Below are 16,323 nucleotides of genomic sequence, written 5' to 3'. Positions count from 1 at the left end.
TGTATCAGTCATCAAATGCTATGATGCTGCATAACAAACACTCACAATACCTCACTGGGATATAGCAGTTGTTGCTGTTGTTAGGTCGCTAAATTGTGTCCAGCTCTTTGCAACTCCATGGACTGCAGCATGCCAGGCTTCCCTGTTCTTCACTGTCTCCCAGAATTTTCTCAAATACATATCCACTGAGTCAGTGATACTATCTAACCATCTTATCCTCTGCCACCCACTTCTTTTGTCTTCAATCTTTCCCAGCATCAGGGTCTTTTCTAATGAGTCGGCTCTTCGCCTCAGGTGGCCAAACTATTGGAGCTTCAGCCTCAGCATCAGTCCTTCCAATGAATATTCAGGGTTGATTTCCTTTTCGACTGACTTATTTGATCTTCTTCAGTCCAAGGGACTCTCAAGAGTGTTTTCTAGTACCACAATTCAAAAGCATCAATTCTTCAGTGCTCAGCCTTCTTTATGGTCCAACTCTTACATCTGTAGGTGACTACTGGGAAAACCATAGCTTTCACTATATGGACTTTTGTTGGCAAAGTGATGTATGGTATACTACAATATGTAAGAGTGTATTCTGTGTGTGATTGGGGAGGTCACTTGCTGATCTTGTCTGGAATTGGCTAGCTATAAGCGGATATAGGTGGGATAGTCTGGACACTGGAGTGACTCATCCCCTCACTCATCACATTTCTGGGACCAGAGTGTCACCTGGTGTTGCCACTATACCTTAGGTCAGTCCCCAGTGAGTCACACCCTGGGACAGTCCCCTCCCCTGAATGTGGGTTCAACCCCTAGTCAGGGAATCTCAGCAGCTGCATGTCGCGAGGTGCAGCCAAACAGATAAATAAATATTTTTAAAAATTTTAAAAGGGGTGTTGTTGTAAGTCCCTAAGTTTGGGGTCTTTGGTCACCCAGCAAGGGGTGACTCACACATCTGAGCACAGGGTAGACACTGTCAAGGTGATTTCAAGTCTCTGCTTGGGTTGAAGTTGCTAATGGCCACTTCAAGTCAAAGGATTGAGCCCTGCGATGGAGGGGTGTATGTACCCCTCCACCATCACTGTGAAGTTCCCACCAAGGAAGGACTGAAGATTTGGGGCCAGATTGATGCAGACATTAACATTATTTCCAATTGTAAAAAACAAGTCAAAGAACACTACAGTTAACATCTTACAACTATTTATAGAGCTGTGAGACGTTTTAGACACCATCCCCTCTAACCCAGGAAGGTGCTTCCTTTGGTGTAAGGAGAGAAATAGAAAGCCCATATCATGGGACCTCCCTGGTGGTCCAGTGGGTAACTTCTGTACTCCCAAAGCAGGGGGCCTGGGTTTCAACCCTGGTCAGGGAACTAGATCTAACACAACACAATGAAAGACCCCACATATTACAACTAAGACCTGGTGCAGCCAGATGAATAAATAAACATTTAAAAAGGAAAAAGAAAACCCATATCATTCTATCTGTAACTGTAACAGCTCTGCCAACAGCAGCCTCCGTAGTAGCCGAAAGTGAAAAAGCATCTCAATTATGCATGCGTGGGAGCTCTGTTATGTCCCACTCTTTGCGACCCTATGAACTAGCCCTCCAGGCTCCTCTGTCCATATGATTCTCCAGATAAGAATACTGGAATGGGTTGCCATGCCCTGCTCCAGGGGATCTTCCTGACCCAAGTATCGAGCCCACGTCTCCTGTGTCTCCTGAATTATAGGTGGATTCTTTACCACTGTGCCACCTGGGAAGCCCAGTATATACTTTGATCAGCTTTTAGGCCAATGATAGCATGACTTTGTAAGTATTGTAGTTTCACAATGCATTTCAATTTCTTGCAAAAATACGTAGTCCCCCGCCCCCGACTACTGGGCTCTTAAAACCCTGGCAACTCCCAAGCCAGCAGTGTATTCTGCCATATGAACTTTTGAATAATTTTATTCAATTCTCCTTCACCCTGGGGAAAGGAATCTGATTGGAATTTTGATCTGTATTGAAATAACATTGTATGGATGGATATGGAGGAAATTGACATTTTTTATATTCTTGGGTCTTTTCCTTCAGAATTGGAGCATCTCTTCATATATTCCATGTTAATTGTCCTCCGATAGGTTTGTGTTTGTTTTTTTTAAGTCCTGCGTATGTCTGAAGTGTCTGTGAGCTTCTTGAGTTTTTGTTCTCATTGCTGTCGTGAATAGGGCTTCCCAGGTGGCACTAGTGGTAAAAAAAAAAAAAAAAAACCTGCCTGCCAATGCAGGAGATGTAAGAGACACGGGTTCCATCCCTGGGTCGGGAAGATCACCTGAGGAGAGCGTGATAATACACCCCAGTATTCTTGCCTGGAGAATCCCATGGACAGAGGAGCCTGGCGGACTACAGTCCATGGGGTCACAAAGAGTCAGACATGACTGAAACATCTTAGCATACACACTATCGTGATGGATTCTTTTTTCCCAATCTGTTTTCTCCCGAGTTGTCACCCATCCACGGAAAGCTACTGTTGCTTTTGCATATTTACATTGTAACTGTTGTGAACACCTTGGTGACACTTCATAAACTCCCTTGGGGTTTCCATGATACAGTGACACCCTCTGAAAACAGCAACAGGTGAATTCCTTTCCCATTTCAGCTTAAGAAATCACACTGGTTTTACAGTCCCGGTTGATGCTGAAAGCTCAGCCTCTCTGTACACCTGCCCCGAATCAAATCTCAAAGACAGAGTTTTGGGTGAAATAGAAAAGGATAGCCTTATTACTTTGCCAGGCAAAGGGGGCCACAGTGGGCTAATGCCCTCAAAATCACGTGTTCCCACTTGGGGAAGGTAGTGAGAAGTTTTATAGTCATTGTTCAAAGAGGGCATGTTCAGTTTGTGGCCATTCTCCTCATGGGCTGGTGGTGAGGTAAGCAGGAGTCAGCATCATCAACCTTCAGGTCCAGTTAGTCTGGGGCCTACGTGTCTGTGGGCTGCATACCACTGTTAATCATTAGCTTCCCTGGTGGCTCAGATGGTAAAGAATCTGCCTGCAATGCAGGAGACCCAGGTTCGATTCCTGGGTTAGGAAGACCCCCTGGCATAGGAAATGGCAACCCACTCCAGTATTCTTGCCTTGAGAATCCCACGGACAGAGAAACCTGGCAAGCTACAGTCCATAGGTCACCAAGAGTCGGACAGGACTGAATGAATAACACTTCTACCTGGAGGGGGTTTCAGAGTGGGCATTGATTCAAGTACTACCTGTCCTGCCATTATGAACCCAGGCTATTTTGTTATCCTGCCTTATGGAGCTTGCCAGCACCTCCATGGGGTGGTCAACCTGCCCTGGTGATGATGAATTACTGCCCATATAAGGGATTTACTAGAATGCTTCATGGAAAAGAGAAGGGGACATGAGCCATCGATAGGTCCTCAGCATTCTATTCAGCCCTCTTGAGGCGCAGGCTTCAGGAATGTGGGGAGATCTGGTGCAGGTTCCAGGGTTTAATATGGGCCTCTTGCCCATCTCCCTGTACCTCTGTGAACCCCTGCCCCTGGTCAAGGCACATGTGGGTCGCCAGTGAAAAAGGTGGAGGATGCTACTGGGACACTGTTTCTTGGAGACTTCTCTGAAGGTTTCATGTGTTTGACAACGATACCAGAAGTTCTATCCATTTATTCATTCACGTTAAAGATAGAGTCACCTTAAAACTAAAAATAGAGTTACCATACGATCCCACTCCTGAGCCTATATCCAGAGAAAATGAATGAGTGAGTGAAAGTCACACAGTCGTGTCTGACTCTTTGCGACCCCATGGACCATACAGTCCACGGAATTCTCCAGGACAGAATACTGGAGTGGGTGGCCTTTCCCTTCTCCACGGGATCTTCCCAACTCAGGGATCAAACCATAATTCAAAAAGGCACATGCACCCCTATGTTCATAGCAGCACTGTTTACAATAGCTAAGACATGGGAACAACCTAAATGTCCATCAGCAGGTGAATGGTTAAAGAAGATGTGGTACATATATAATAATGGACTATTACTCAGCCATAAAAGGAACAAAACTGGGTCACTTGTAGAGATATGTTGATTGTGTTACTTGACCTTCATCTCTGTTTCTGATTCAGAGCTCATAAAATGTTGGAATTTCCTAAGATGAACTAGAAACTGTCATATAGAGTGAAGTTAAGTCAGAAAGAGAAAAACAAATATCATATGCTAACCCATAAATGTGGAATCTGGAAAAATGACATAGATGAACTTATTTGCAAAGCAGAAATAGAGACACAGACACGGAGAACAAACACATGGACACCAAGGGGAAAGAGGGGCTTGGTTGGATTGGGAGATTGGAGTTGACACGTACACACCATTGACGTTATGAGAACCTTCTGTATGGCACCAGGAACTCTACTCAGTGCTCTGGTGAACTAAAATGGGAAGGAAATCCAAAAATAGGGCATATATGTATACATATAGCTGATTCACTTTGCTGTACAACAGAAATTAACACATTGTAAAGCAACTATACTCCAATAAAAATTTAAAAGTAAAATAAATACTTAACTTCCATTAAAGCAAAAAAAAAGATACAGTGTTATTTTCCTGTTTTACCTAGAATCTTTGGCGAATATTAGTGGCACCTCCTGATGAGCCTTTGGTTCATCTGCTCCAATCTATTAGGACAGCAAAGTCTATTTTTATCTGAATAGATTTTCCAACACTGACTAGCTTCTGCCATCCTGGAACTGCCTTAATTGATGATGGTGGGATTGTTTTATTTCAGTATCTCTAGATTTACCTGGATAAGACAATTTTGTTCTTTTTGCTTTCATGGAGATGGGGGACAGTCTGTGGATTCCTTTTTCATTTTATCTTTGGCAGATTTAATATTGGGGTCTGCTGGTTGTTGTTCAGTCACACAGTCATGTCTGATTCTTTGCAACCCCATGGACTGCATGCATGCTGTCCTTCACTATCTTCCAGAGTTGGCTCAAACTCACATCCATTGAGTCAGTGATGCCATCCAACCATCTCATCCTCTGTCATGCCCTTCTCGTCCCGCCTTCAGTCTTTCCCAGCATCAGGGTCTTTTCTTTTCCATCAAGTGGCCATAGTATTGGAGCTTCAGTATCAGTCCTTCCAATGAATATTTAGGGTTGATTTCCTTTAGGATTGACTGGTTTGATCTCCTTGCTGTCCAAGGGACTCTCAGTTGTCTTCCCAGCACCACAGTTTGAAGGCATCAGTTCTTTGGTATCCAGCCTTCTTTATGGTCCAGCTCTGACATCCATACATGACTACGGGAAAAACCATAGCTTTGACAATATGGACATTTGGTTGCAAACTGATGTCTCTGCTTTTTTTTTGATTCAGTGTCTAGGTTTCTCATAGGTTTTCTTCCAAGGAGCAAGCATCTTTTAATTTCATGGCTGCAGTCACCATTCACAGTGATTTTGGAGCCCAAGAAAATAAAAGTCTGTCACTGTGCTTGAAGGGACATATTGTGAATAACTAAAGACCCCTTTATATCTCATGTCACTTAGGAAATTCCAGCATTTGATCAGCTCTGTGCCAGGAACAAAGACCAAATACATATTTATTATTACTAACTTCAATATCACCATACCTCAGTCAAAAACTCTGTCCCCGTCAGTAGTCACCCCATCCCCTCTCCCAGCCCTTGACAACCAGGAACCCACTGTCTGTGTCTGTGAATCATCCTGTTCTGGACGTTTCCCATCAGTGGAATCACACCCTGTGTGTCCTTCTGTGTCTGCTTCTCTCACTGAGCATCGTGTTCTCAGGGTCCGTCTACATGGTAGCAAGTGTCAGGGCTTCTCCCCTTTTCAGGGCTAAGGGATGCTCCCATGTGTGGAGGGACCATGTGGCATTTATCCATCATCTGTGGATGGACACTTGGTGTGAACTGTGCTGCTATAAACATTCACAAATGAGTATTTGTTTGAACATCTCCTTTTCAACTATTTTGGGTAGAGACCCATGGCATCACCTTGAGGAAAAACTCTCTCGTGTTTTTCCTTAAACATTCTGCTGTTTTGGGGGTCAATTTATATAATTTATGCTTTTTCTAGAAAATTATCCATTTTATCCCAGTTTTCAAGTTCATTAGCATAGAATCCGCACTGTTTTATCTTTGTGCATCCAAATAACCTCAGTATTTATGGTTTCATAGCCTTTCTCTCATTCCTAATTCTCATTTGTGTTTCTTCTGACTTTCTTGATTCCACCAGCTGGTTTGTCTATTTTAGAGCATTTTCTTTTCTTTTTTATTTTCAGGGAAGCAGCCATGGGGTTTATTTATTAATTCTGCTGTGTTCCCCTTTTCTAACTTGTTAATTTCAGCTTTTATCTTTATTAATTTGTTCCTCTGTTTTCATTAGCTCTGTTTTAGGGTTGTTGCCTTCTTGAGATGCTGGCTTTATTTACATTCACTGTCTTTTCCTTTAGCTACGAAAGCATTTAAGGCAGTAGATTTGTACCTGGCCACCACCCATAGATTTTTGGTGAGGAAAGTTTTGTTAGCATTGTTTCTCAAGGACTTGAATTGTTTTGATCAAAAAATTAGTACTTCTTCATGCTTTGGTACTGGTGGCTCAGGCTGTAAAGAATCTGCCTGCGATACAGGAGAATCAAGTTCAATCCCTGGGTCGGGAAGATCCCCTGGAGAAGGACATGGCAACCCACTTCAGTTTTCTTGCCTGGAGAATCCTACAGACAGAGGAGCCTGGTGGGCTACAGTTCATGGGGTCACAGAGTTGGACATAGCTGAGTGGCTGATAGTTATTGTGGTTGACAAATATGGCAGCATTCTTTCCACTGCAAGCAATGGATCAGGATTTCTTCAGGGCTCACTAGGTTTCTGGCTTTTTATTTATTTTTTCAAATTTTTTTGGTTCCTGGCTTTTTAAAAAAAATACATGAATATATTTAATATTTTATACACCTACATACACATATGTAGGTATCTTGCTTTATAGAATTTCAGATGAGCCTTGCATTCCTTCTAAGTTCAAGTTTGTGAAAATTTAAACTTTATATTTGAAAAAAAAAATAAACTTTATATTTGCTGTAGAAGGTTATCAGGTGATAATTTCATGTCAGCTTCTAAGAGTTTCAATAAACTCAAAAATAAACACTAGTCTAGAATGTTATCTCTGTCTTCCTCTTCTTGACAAGATCTACATCCTTAATATAGTTTTTTAAATGCACTTCCTTATATTTATTTTTGGCTGCTCTGAGTCTTCGATGTTACATGCAACTTTTCTCTAGTTGCAGTGTGCAGGCTTCTCATTGTGGCAATGGCTTCTCTTGTTGCCGAGCATGGGCTTAATTGCCTCATGGCATGCAGTATCTTCCCGGACCAGGAATAGAACCCATGACCCCTGCGTTGACAAGCAGATTCCTCACCAATGGACCATCAGGGAAGCCCAACGTCCTCACTGTTTTTTAAAATTAATTTTTGTCAGAGTACAGTCGCTTCACAATGTGTTAATTTCTTCTGTGTGTTAGTTACTCGGTCGTGTCCGACTCTTTGCAATCCCATGGACTGTAGCCTGCCAGGCTCCTCCACCCATAGTATTTTCCAGGCATGAGTACTGGAGTGTGTTGCCATTTCCTTCTCCAGGGATTCTTCCCAACCCAGGGACTGAACCCAGGTCTCTCACGTTGTAGGGCAGACCCCTTACCGTCTGAGTCACCAGAGAAGCCTAGTTTCTACTCTTCAGTTCAGTTCAGTTCAGTCGCTCAGTCGTGTCTGACTCTTTGCGACCCCACGGACTGCAGCATGACAGGCCTCCCTGTCCATCACCAACTCCTGGAGTTTACTCAAACTCATGTCCATTGAGTCAGTGATGCCATCCAACCATCTCATTCTCTGTCATCCCCTTCTCCTCCCGCCTTCAATCTTTCCCAGCATCAGGGTCTTTTCAAATGAGTCAGTTCTTTGCATCAGGTGACCAAAGTAATGGTATTTCAGCTTCAGCATCAGTCCTTCCAATGAACACTCAGGACTGATCTTCTTTAGGATGCACTGGTTTGATCTTCTTGCAGTCCAAGGGACTCTCAAGAGTCTCCTCCAATACTACAGTTCAAAAGCATCAATTCTTCGGTGCTCACTTCTTTATAGTCCAACTCTCACATCCATACATGACTACTGGAAAAACCATAGCCTTGACTAGATTGTTGGCAAAGTACTGTCTCTGCTTTTTAATATGCTGTCTATGTTGGTCATAACTTTCCTTCCAAGGAGTAAGCGTCTTTTAATTTCATGGCTGCAGTCACCATCTGCAGTGATTTTGGAACCCAAAAAAATAAAATCTGCCACTGTTTCCACTGTTTCCCCATCTATTTTCCATCAAGTGATGGGACCAGATGCCATGATCTTAGTCTTCTGAATGTTGAGCTTGAAGCCAACTTTTTCACTCTCTTCTTTCACTGTATAGCAAAGTCAAGTCAGCTGTATATAGACATATATTCCCTCTTTTTTGGATTTCCTTCCCATTTTTGGTCACCGCAGAGCACTGAGTAGAATTTCCTGTGCTATATAAGGTTCTCATTAGTTATCTATTATATACATAGTATCAACAGTGTATATCTGTCAATCCCAATCTCCCAGTCCACCCCACCCTCCAGTAGGTGGCTGGCTTTTGATCCAGTGCCTTTAAAAGAATTCTGTCCTCTGTCCCAGGAGAGTCTGATATGTCTATTAGCTTGATCTCATCATTTAAACCACACTGATCCTTCCCTGCCTTATTTTTCTGTGTATTCTTTTCAACAAGTACTAGGAGAGATGGACTGAAGCCTGTTATGAGGCATCTATCCATTATTTCCTTGTCTTTCTAACACTATTTCCTTTATGTGACAGCTTGGTATCTTTAATATCCTTGGCACTTTTAAGTTCCTGACAGTTATCTTTCTGTGTTCCCTTTAAGCCTCGACATGCACAGATATCCCCTGGAGAATTGTTGGGGTTGATTGTTTTACTTTAATTTTGCCTCAAAAATGGAAGCCCTTTTGGGGGGCTGTAGATTCAGACCTTTCTTCACCTGAGGAAAGTTTTCTTCTGTTACATTGTGGAATATGGTTCTGTTTGGGAACACCAGTGTTCTGTCTTATCTATTTTTTCCCCTCTGCCTCCTGGCAAAAGTGATCAAACTAGTGTCCACATGAGTTTGAATCGCTATAATGTTGATTCTGCTCTGTACCACATGTGATGATAGTTTTGTGCTGTCATTAGCTGACAGGCTTTGCTCTGCCAACCTTCTTTTGATCTGAGTCTCTCATCTTACTTAGCATTTCATCTTTCATCATTTTCCTATAAAATCGCTGACTTCTTTCTTTTCTTTGAGATTATACAGAACGTTTGTCTTCTGTTTCGTGGAGTAGATCTCTGGGCCACATATGTCCCTGTCTCGGCTTTCTGTTCATCCCAACAATTTTAACAGTCCCTTCAGGGCTTCCCTGGTGGCTCAGTGGTTAAAAATCCACCTGCCAATGCAGGAGACATGGGTTTAGTCCCTGGTCTGGGAAGATCCCACGTGCTTCGGAGCGACTAAGCCCATGCATCACAGCTATTGGGCCTTTGCTCTAGAACCTGTGTTCCACAAGAGAAGCCACTGCAATGAGAAGTCTGTGCACCACAACTAGAGAGCAGCACCCACTCTCCACAACTAGAGAAAGCCTGCACACAACAACAAAGACCTAGCACAGCTGAAAGTAAAGAAATAAAATTACATATATTAAAAAAACGAAACAACCCCTTCAGGTATGGCTGCATCCAGCTTCTGACTAGAGCTCAGGGACTGCTTTGGGACACCTCCCCATGGTCTGCAGAATAATGGCCCCAAAGATGTTCCTGTCTGGTCCCAGGATCTGTACACATGTCACCGCACACAGAAGAGGGGCCTTGGCAGGGAGGATTAAGTTAAGGTCCCTGAGATGGGGACAACCCTGGGTTTCCTGGGGGCCCAGTGTCATCACAGGGTCCTTTTAAGAGGGAGGTGGGAGGGTCAGAGGCAGAGAGAGATGGGAGATGCTGGGCTGCTGGTTGTGATGAAGGGAGGGGCCGTGAGCCAAGGATGTGGGCATCTCTAGAAGCTGGAAACGGGGGGAGCTGGTGCTTCCCAGGAGCCTCTGGAGGGACCAGCCCTGCCCACACCTGGATTTAGTCCTGTGAGGCCTCTGACCTCCAGGGCTGCGTCCTTCTAAGCATTGGGGAAAAAAAAGTGAAAGTGAAGTCACTCAGTTGTGTCCAACTCTGTGATCCCATGGACTGCAGCCTACCAGGCTCCTCCATCCATGGGATTTTCCAGGCAAGAATACTGGAGCGGGTTGTCATTTCTTTCTTGAGGAGATCTTCCCGACCCAGGGATTGAACCTGGGTCTCCTGCATTTTAGGCAGAGGCTTTACCGTCTGAGCACATTGGAACAAGAAGCTAAAGCCCTGGATTGCAGGAAGTGCCCCCATGCTTGGGGAAAGGTGAGTCTGGCTCTTGCCCTAAGCCGAGGCAGGGAGAAGCTTCCTTAGCTGCAAATAGCTCCCTCACCCCCCAAAAACACTCTCCCATTGGGCAGCCCTCAGAGGCCAGGCCAGCTGAGGGGTCTCTCTTCGGCCCTGGAAGTTGCCTCCAGCTCCCCACAACCACTGTTACAGGGCAACAGGCTCCCGGCTGTGCCCCCGCCCCATTCTGCAGATCCGGGTGTGTCCTGGGCGGTGGGCTGGATGCTAGAGGCTGGTGCGGGGGCAGGGCAGCATTTGACCTTGCAGACTGGACACTGAGGGACCAGCCAAGTGGCGGGGAGTGTGGGGAGCTGGGGACCATGGGGGCCGTGGGCCAGCCAGCAGCATCCATCTCCCAGGCCAATCAGCGCTCCCCAGCAGATCCATGCGGGTCGATGCAAAATTAATTAGAGTAATCAACTTGGCCGCAGCATGGAGAGCAGCCACATAGGTTTAGGCCACTAATTGGTGGGAGCTGACAGTGTGTCCCCTGTGTCTTCAAGGTATTAACACTCCTCCCCTCTCCATAGATTAATTACCTTTTTGCATCTTGTTCCTCATTCGTTGATCCTGGACCGGTCATTCCTGGGGAGGAGGAATGGGGGTGGTGGAAGAGGGAGCAGCATAGTGGACTCTGGGCTCCCCGTGTCCCTTCCCCAAATGTGGGGAGAGACTGAGGCCCAGATGGTAGCAGAAGGCTACATCCAAGGCAGAAAGTGAAGCCCCTGAGAACCAACCAGGCCTGGAAGCAGTGGCCTGAAGCCCTGTTGGATGTGGGACCCAATGGGGACAGTGTCCACATATCCATCTGTCCATCTGGTCATCCATCCATGTGTATGATCATCCATCCATTCATCCCCCACCCATCCATCCATCTGCCATCCATCCACCCATCCATCCATCCATCCCCCACCCATCCATCTATCCACCCATCCATCCATCTATCATCCACCCATCCATCCATCCACCATCCATCCACCATCCATCCATCCATCCACTGCTCATACATTAATCATCCCTCTATCCATTCTTTCATCCATCCACCCAACCATAGACTTATTCATTCCTTCATCCATCCACTCAATCACCTAGTTATCCATCCATCATTCATTAATTCATTCATCCTCCCAAATATCCATCATCCATCCACAGACTCATCCACCCATTCATTTATCTATCCATCCATTCATCCACCATCTATAATATGTTCTTCTATCCATCCATTCATCTGCCCATCCATCCACTCATCTATTAATATATCATCCATCATCCATCCATAGGCCCATCCATTCTTCCATCTATCCATAGACTCATCCATCCATCCAGTCATCTTTATATGTACCATCTATAATATGCTTTTCTATCCATCCATCCATTCATCTACTAATACATCACCCATTATCCATCCATAGGCCCATCCACTCATTCATCCATCCATAGACTCATCAATCCATTCATTCATCTACCCAGCCAGCCAGTCAGGCTTACCTTCACCCTCTATAATATGCTCTTGTATCCATCCATCCAGCCAGCCAGCCATCTGTCCATTTATCCATTCCTCTATTAATACATCACCCATCATCCATCCTTAGGCCCACAGATTTATCTGTCATCCATCATCCATCATCCTCCTATCCTTCCATCTGTCCATTCCTCCATCTACCCAACCATTTGTTGCCATATTGATGTCAGCACTTCTTCACATACCTAATTTGCCTACATATTCACTTGCCCATCATGGCTTCATTCATTCCTTCATCCATTCATCCTCCTACCACCTAGATATTCATCCATTCCACTGTCTACCTGTGAATTCCCTTCCCCATCCTGTCACAATGTCACACTTAATTGACTGCCTATGTGCCAGGCCCTATTCTAAGACCTTCCTGTGTTTTCTCTCATCTAGCCTCCACCACCCTTCTATGCTTTGAGCCGTCTATCCACTCACCTGTGTCCCCATCAATATGTCTACCTCCCCATCTTCCCATCAACATTTAGCTGGCCCTTCAGTGCAGGGGTGACTCAGAGCTGGGAAGGGACCCTCAGTCCTCTGCCCAGGGAAGGATGAAATGCAAAGACCTGGAGATGGAATCTGAGTGGTGGGCATGAGGCAGGGGAGACGAGGTGGATGTCTCAACCAGAAAAGAGTCTTCAGATCTGGGCTCAGGAAGATGCTCTGCTCTTGGGAACAGTAGCACACCAGCAGTACATTTTATTTCTTTTTTCTCCTTTTCTTTTTTTGTATGTGGCTTGTTGGACTTAGCTTCCTGACCAGGGATGGAACCCATGCCCCTTGCAGTGAAAGCATGGATAACCACTGGACAGCCAGGGAAGTCCCAGTACATTTTAAATTCTGAGCATGTTTATTATATGCAGTGGCAAATGATATTTCAGCCACAGCAGATAGAACAGAGCAAAAAGACCACCATCTCAATCTCCCTCCCAAGGGATATGCATTACTGGGGTCAGGGGTCTCCTTGCAGACACAGGCTGGGATTGTGCAAGTGTGTGTGTCACCCACACATGTCTTGGTTGATGCTCTCTTACTTCACGATTTTACCTGGACCCCTGGTTCACACGGGCACTTAGAGATGTGCAGTGTCTAGACTGAGCAGTATCCTTTCTCGGGCTATTCAGGTTTATTTTGGTTCTTGGCAGCAGCCCACCCTGATGCAATGGGCAAAAACCACAATGAGGAAATTCCCATAAGAGGAAATGCAAATAACCAATAATGTGAAAAACCAGAATTCATGAATTAGAACCACAGCGTTCCGATGTGGTAGGATTCTGTTCACATAAAGAGTGGTCATTTGTTAAAATGCATCAAACTACAGACCAAGATCTGTGCATTTCACTGCAAATACATTTTATCTCATTTTTACCCCATTAAAAATGTTTTTGTATCGTAGTAAAATCTACATGACATAAAACTCACCATCTAAAAAAGAAAAACTCACCATCTTAACCATTTTTGAGTGCACAGCTCAGTGGCATTAAGCACATTCACATTGTCTTGCAACCATCCCCACCATCATCTTCCCAAACTAAAGCTCTGTTCCCATGAAACACTGACTCCTCCTACGTTCCGCCAGCCCCTGGCCCCACCATCTACTTCGGTCTCTGTGGATCTGACTCCTCCAGGGACCTCCTGTGAGTGGAATCAGCTTTCTGTGTCTGCTTCTCTCACTGAGCATCACTTCCTCAAGATTCATCCAGGTTGTAGCAGGTGTCAGAATCTCTATCTTTTCTAAGGTTGAGTAATATTCCACTCCATAGATGTACCACATTATGTTTATCCATCATCCATCAGTGGACACTTACATTGTTCCCACCTATGGCTCCTGTTAATCCTGCTGCTGTGAATATGTGTGTACTTGTTTCAATAGCTCTTTCCAATTCTTTGGGTGTATATCTAGAAGTGGAATTGCTGATCAGTATGCAAATAACTGAAATGTATACCTCAACATTTCAAGGGTTAAAAAATAACAACTCCCATGGCTGGCGTGGATGATGGCAAATGTACCTGCTGGGATACAACTAAAGGATGTGCATTTGGTAATGGTACTTTGGAGATGATTTGAAAAAATGTATCATCAGGGCCTTAATATTTGTCTCATGGTCTCTGACAAGCAACTCCTTTACACTGAGAGTGTCCTAAAGGAAAACTCCACGGTGTGTTCAAGTGTCTAAATTCAAGGATGCTCACAGTTGTCCTGTCTCCAACAGAAAAAAATTGGAAACCACCTAAGTGTTCAAAACAAGACAATTTGCTCAACAAATAATGATAGGGCTTCCCTGGTGGTCCAGTGGTTAAGAATCCATCTGCCAATGCAGGGGACACAGGTTTGATCCTTGCTCCAGGAAGATCCCATATGCAGAGGAGCAATTAAAACCGTGCACCACAACTACTGACCCCATGCTTCACAACAGGAGAAGCCACTGCAATGACAAGCCCAATCAGTGCAACCAGAGAGTAGCCCCAAGTTGCTGAAACGAGAGAAAACTCACCTGCAGCAACAAAGACCCAACACAGCCAAAAATAAATAAATCTTTAATGAATAAATATATGATGATATATCTGTGTCCCAGTATTTAAGGTGATGACTACTGAGTATTTACTTAGGAAAACGTTCACATACTCTTGTAAACTGACAAGAGAGGAGTGTCTTGGATGAACTACACACAGGAAGAAAAGATTCCCATCAACAGGAAAAAGGGTGAAAGGTCACACACAAATGTTTCAGGGCAGATGCTACAACAGTAGGAAGAGGTGTGAGTGTTCTCGGGTCCATGTGACAAAAGTCGCACAAACTGGGTGGCTTAAAGCAACACTATTGATTCTCTCCCGGTTCTGGAGGCCTGACTCCGAGATCCTGGTGTCAGAGGGCTGATTCCTTTTGGAAGTTCTGCAGGAAAAACCCAGCCTCTTTCCCCAGCTCCTGGTGTTACTGGCAGCCCTTGTCTTGTGGCCGCATAACTCCAGTCTCTGCTGCTCCTCTTCACATCACCTTATTCCTTGTATGTTTCTCTGTCTTTTTCTGCCACACCCTAAATCCAGAATGATGTCATCTCAAGATTCTTTCTTTTTTTTAGCATCACAAATCTGTTCAATAACAAGGTAGAATCTGAGGTTAGCTTGTGTAGCCGAGACTGGATCATCAGCCTCCGGAGTGCTCGAGTTTCTGGCCCTTGGAGTATATGGAAGGTTTGGTGTGTCTATGCGGTGTTCCTGGGGCCTTGCTGAAATGCCTGTACACCTCTCAGCCCTGGGGAGGACCAGAGAGGAAGACAGGGCCACAGCCCCTGGGGGAGTCCACGGCTAGCTGGCCAAAGGTGAGGATCTTGCCCCGGCTTTGAGGATGCAACTCTGGGTATAGAGCTCACACCTTCAGTTTGGGCACCTCCTAGACACACTCACCATCGGTTACAGCCCCCACGACCACAGCTGTTTTGCCTGTCCAGCCCGGAAGCTTCATCTTCTCTATCATCTGGAAAAGGGACCAAGGTGGACGGCTGGTGCCGCTCACAAACTATCTCTTTGGTACAACTTGACTGAGAATGGAGGTGCTTGGTCTGGCCAGAAACCTGTTCAGCTTGACCAACAGCCTTTGATAGGCATCCTAGCTCTTGGGCTCCTTGCAACAAACCTTTTGTTTTTTTTTTTTTGCAACAAACCTTTTGGTCCTTGTTATGGTGGATGTCAACCCACATGACGGCACTTCCTCAGTCAGGTCTGGAAAGCATCTCAAGACTCTATCTTAGATAGAGTCTTAGATATTTTAGATATCTTAGATAGATATCTATTATATCCACAAAGACCCTATTTCCAAAGAAGGTCCCATTCTGAGGTTGCAGTGAACATGAATTTGGGTGGGGGGTGGCAATGCTATATTCAACCTGTGACAGATGGACAAGGCAACTTTTCTTTCATTTTCTCTCCCTTTTATCAGGATTGTCTTAAATGACTGAGCACCGAAAAATTGATACCTTTGAACTGTGGTGCTGGAGAAGACTCTTGAAAGTCCCTTGGACTGCAAGGAGATCAAACCAGTCAATCCTAAAGCAAATCAATCCTGAATATTCACTGGAAGGACTGATGCTGAAGCTGAAGCTCCAATACTTCGGCCACCTGATGCAAAGAGCTGACTCACTGGAAAAAACCCTGATGCTGGGAAACATTGAAGGCAGGAGAAAGGGACAACAGAGGATGAGCTGGTTGGATGGCATCACCGACTCAATGGACATGAGTTTGAGCAAACTCCAGGAGATAGTGAAGGACAGAGAAGCCTGGCGTGCTGCAGTCCATGGGGTCACAAAGAGTTGAACA

The 16,323-nt window shown here is 44.9% G+C and overlaps 1 pseudogene; it reads right to left on the bottom strand.

Annotated features, from left to right (window-relative positions):
* Window positions 1-15,154: 15,154 nt before the first annotated feature.
* LOC133062887 (large ribosomal subunit protein eL18-like) lies at window positions 15,155-15,707 on the bottom strand (annotated as a pseudogene).
* Window positions 15,708-16,323: the final 616 nt, after the last annotated feature.

This window comes from Dama dama, chromosome 9 (assembly GCF_033118175.1).
Source record: "Dama dama isolate Ldn47 chromosome 9, ASM3311817v1, whole genome shotgun sequence".
Classification (NCBI taxonomy): Eukaryota; Metazoa; Chordata; class Mammalia; order Artiodactyla; family Cervidae; genus Dama; species Dama dama.
This window is presented reverse-complemented; position numbering and strand designations above follow the sequence as displayed.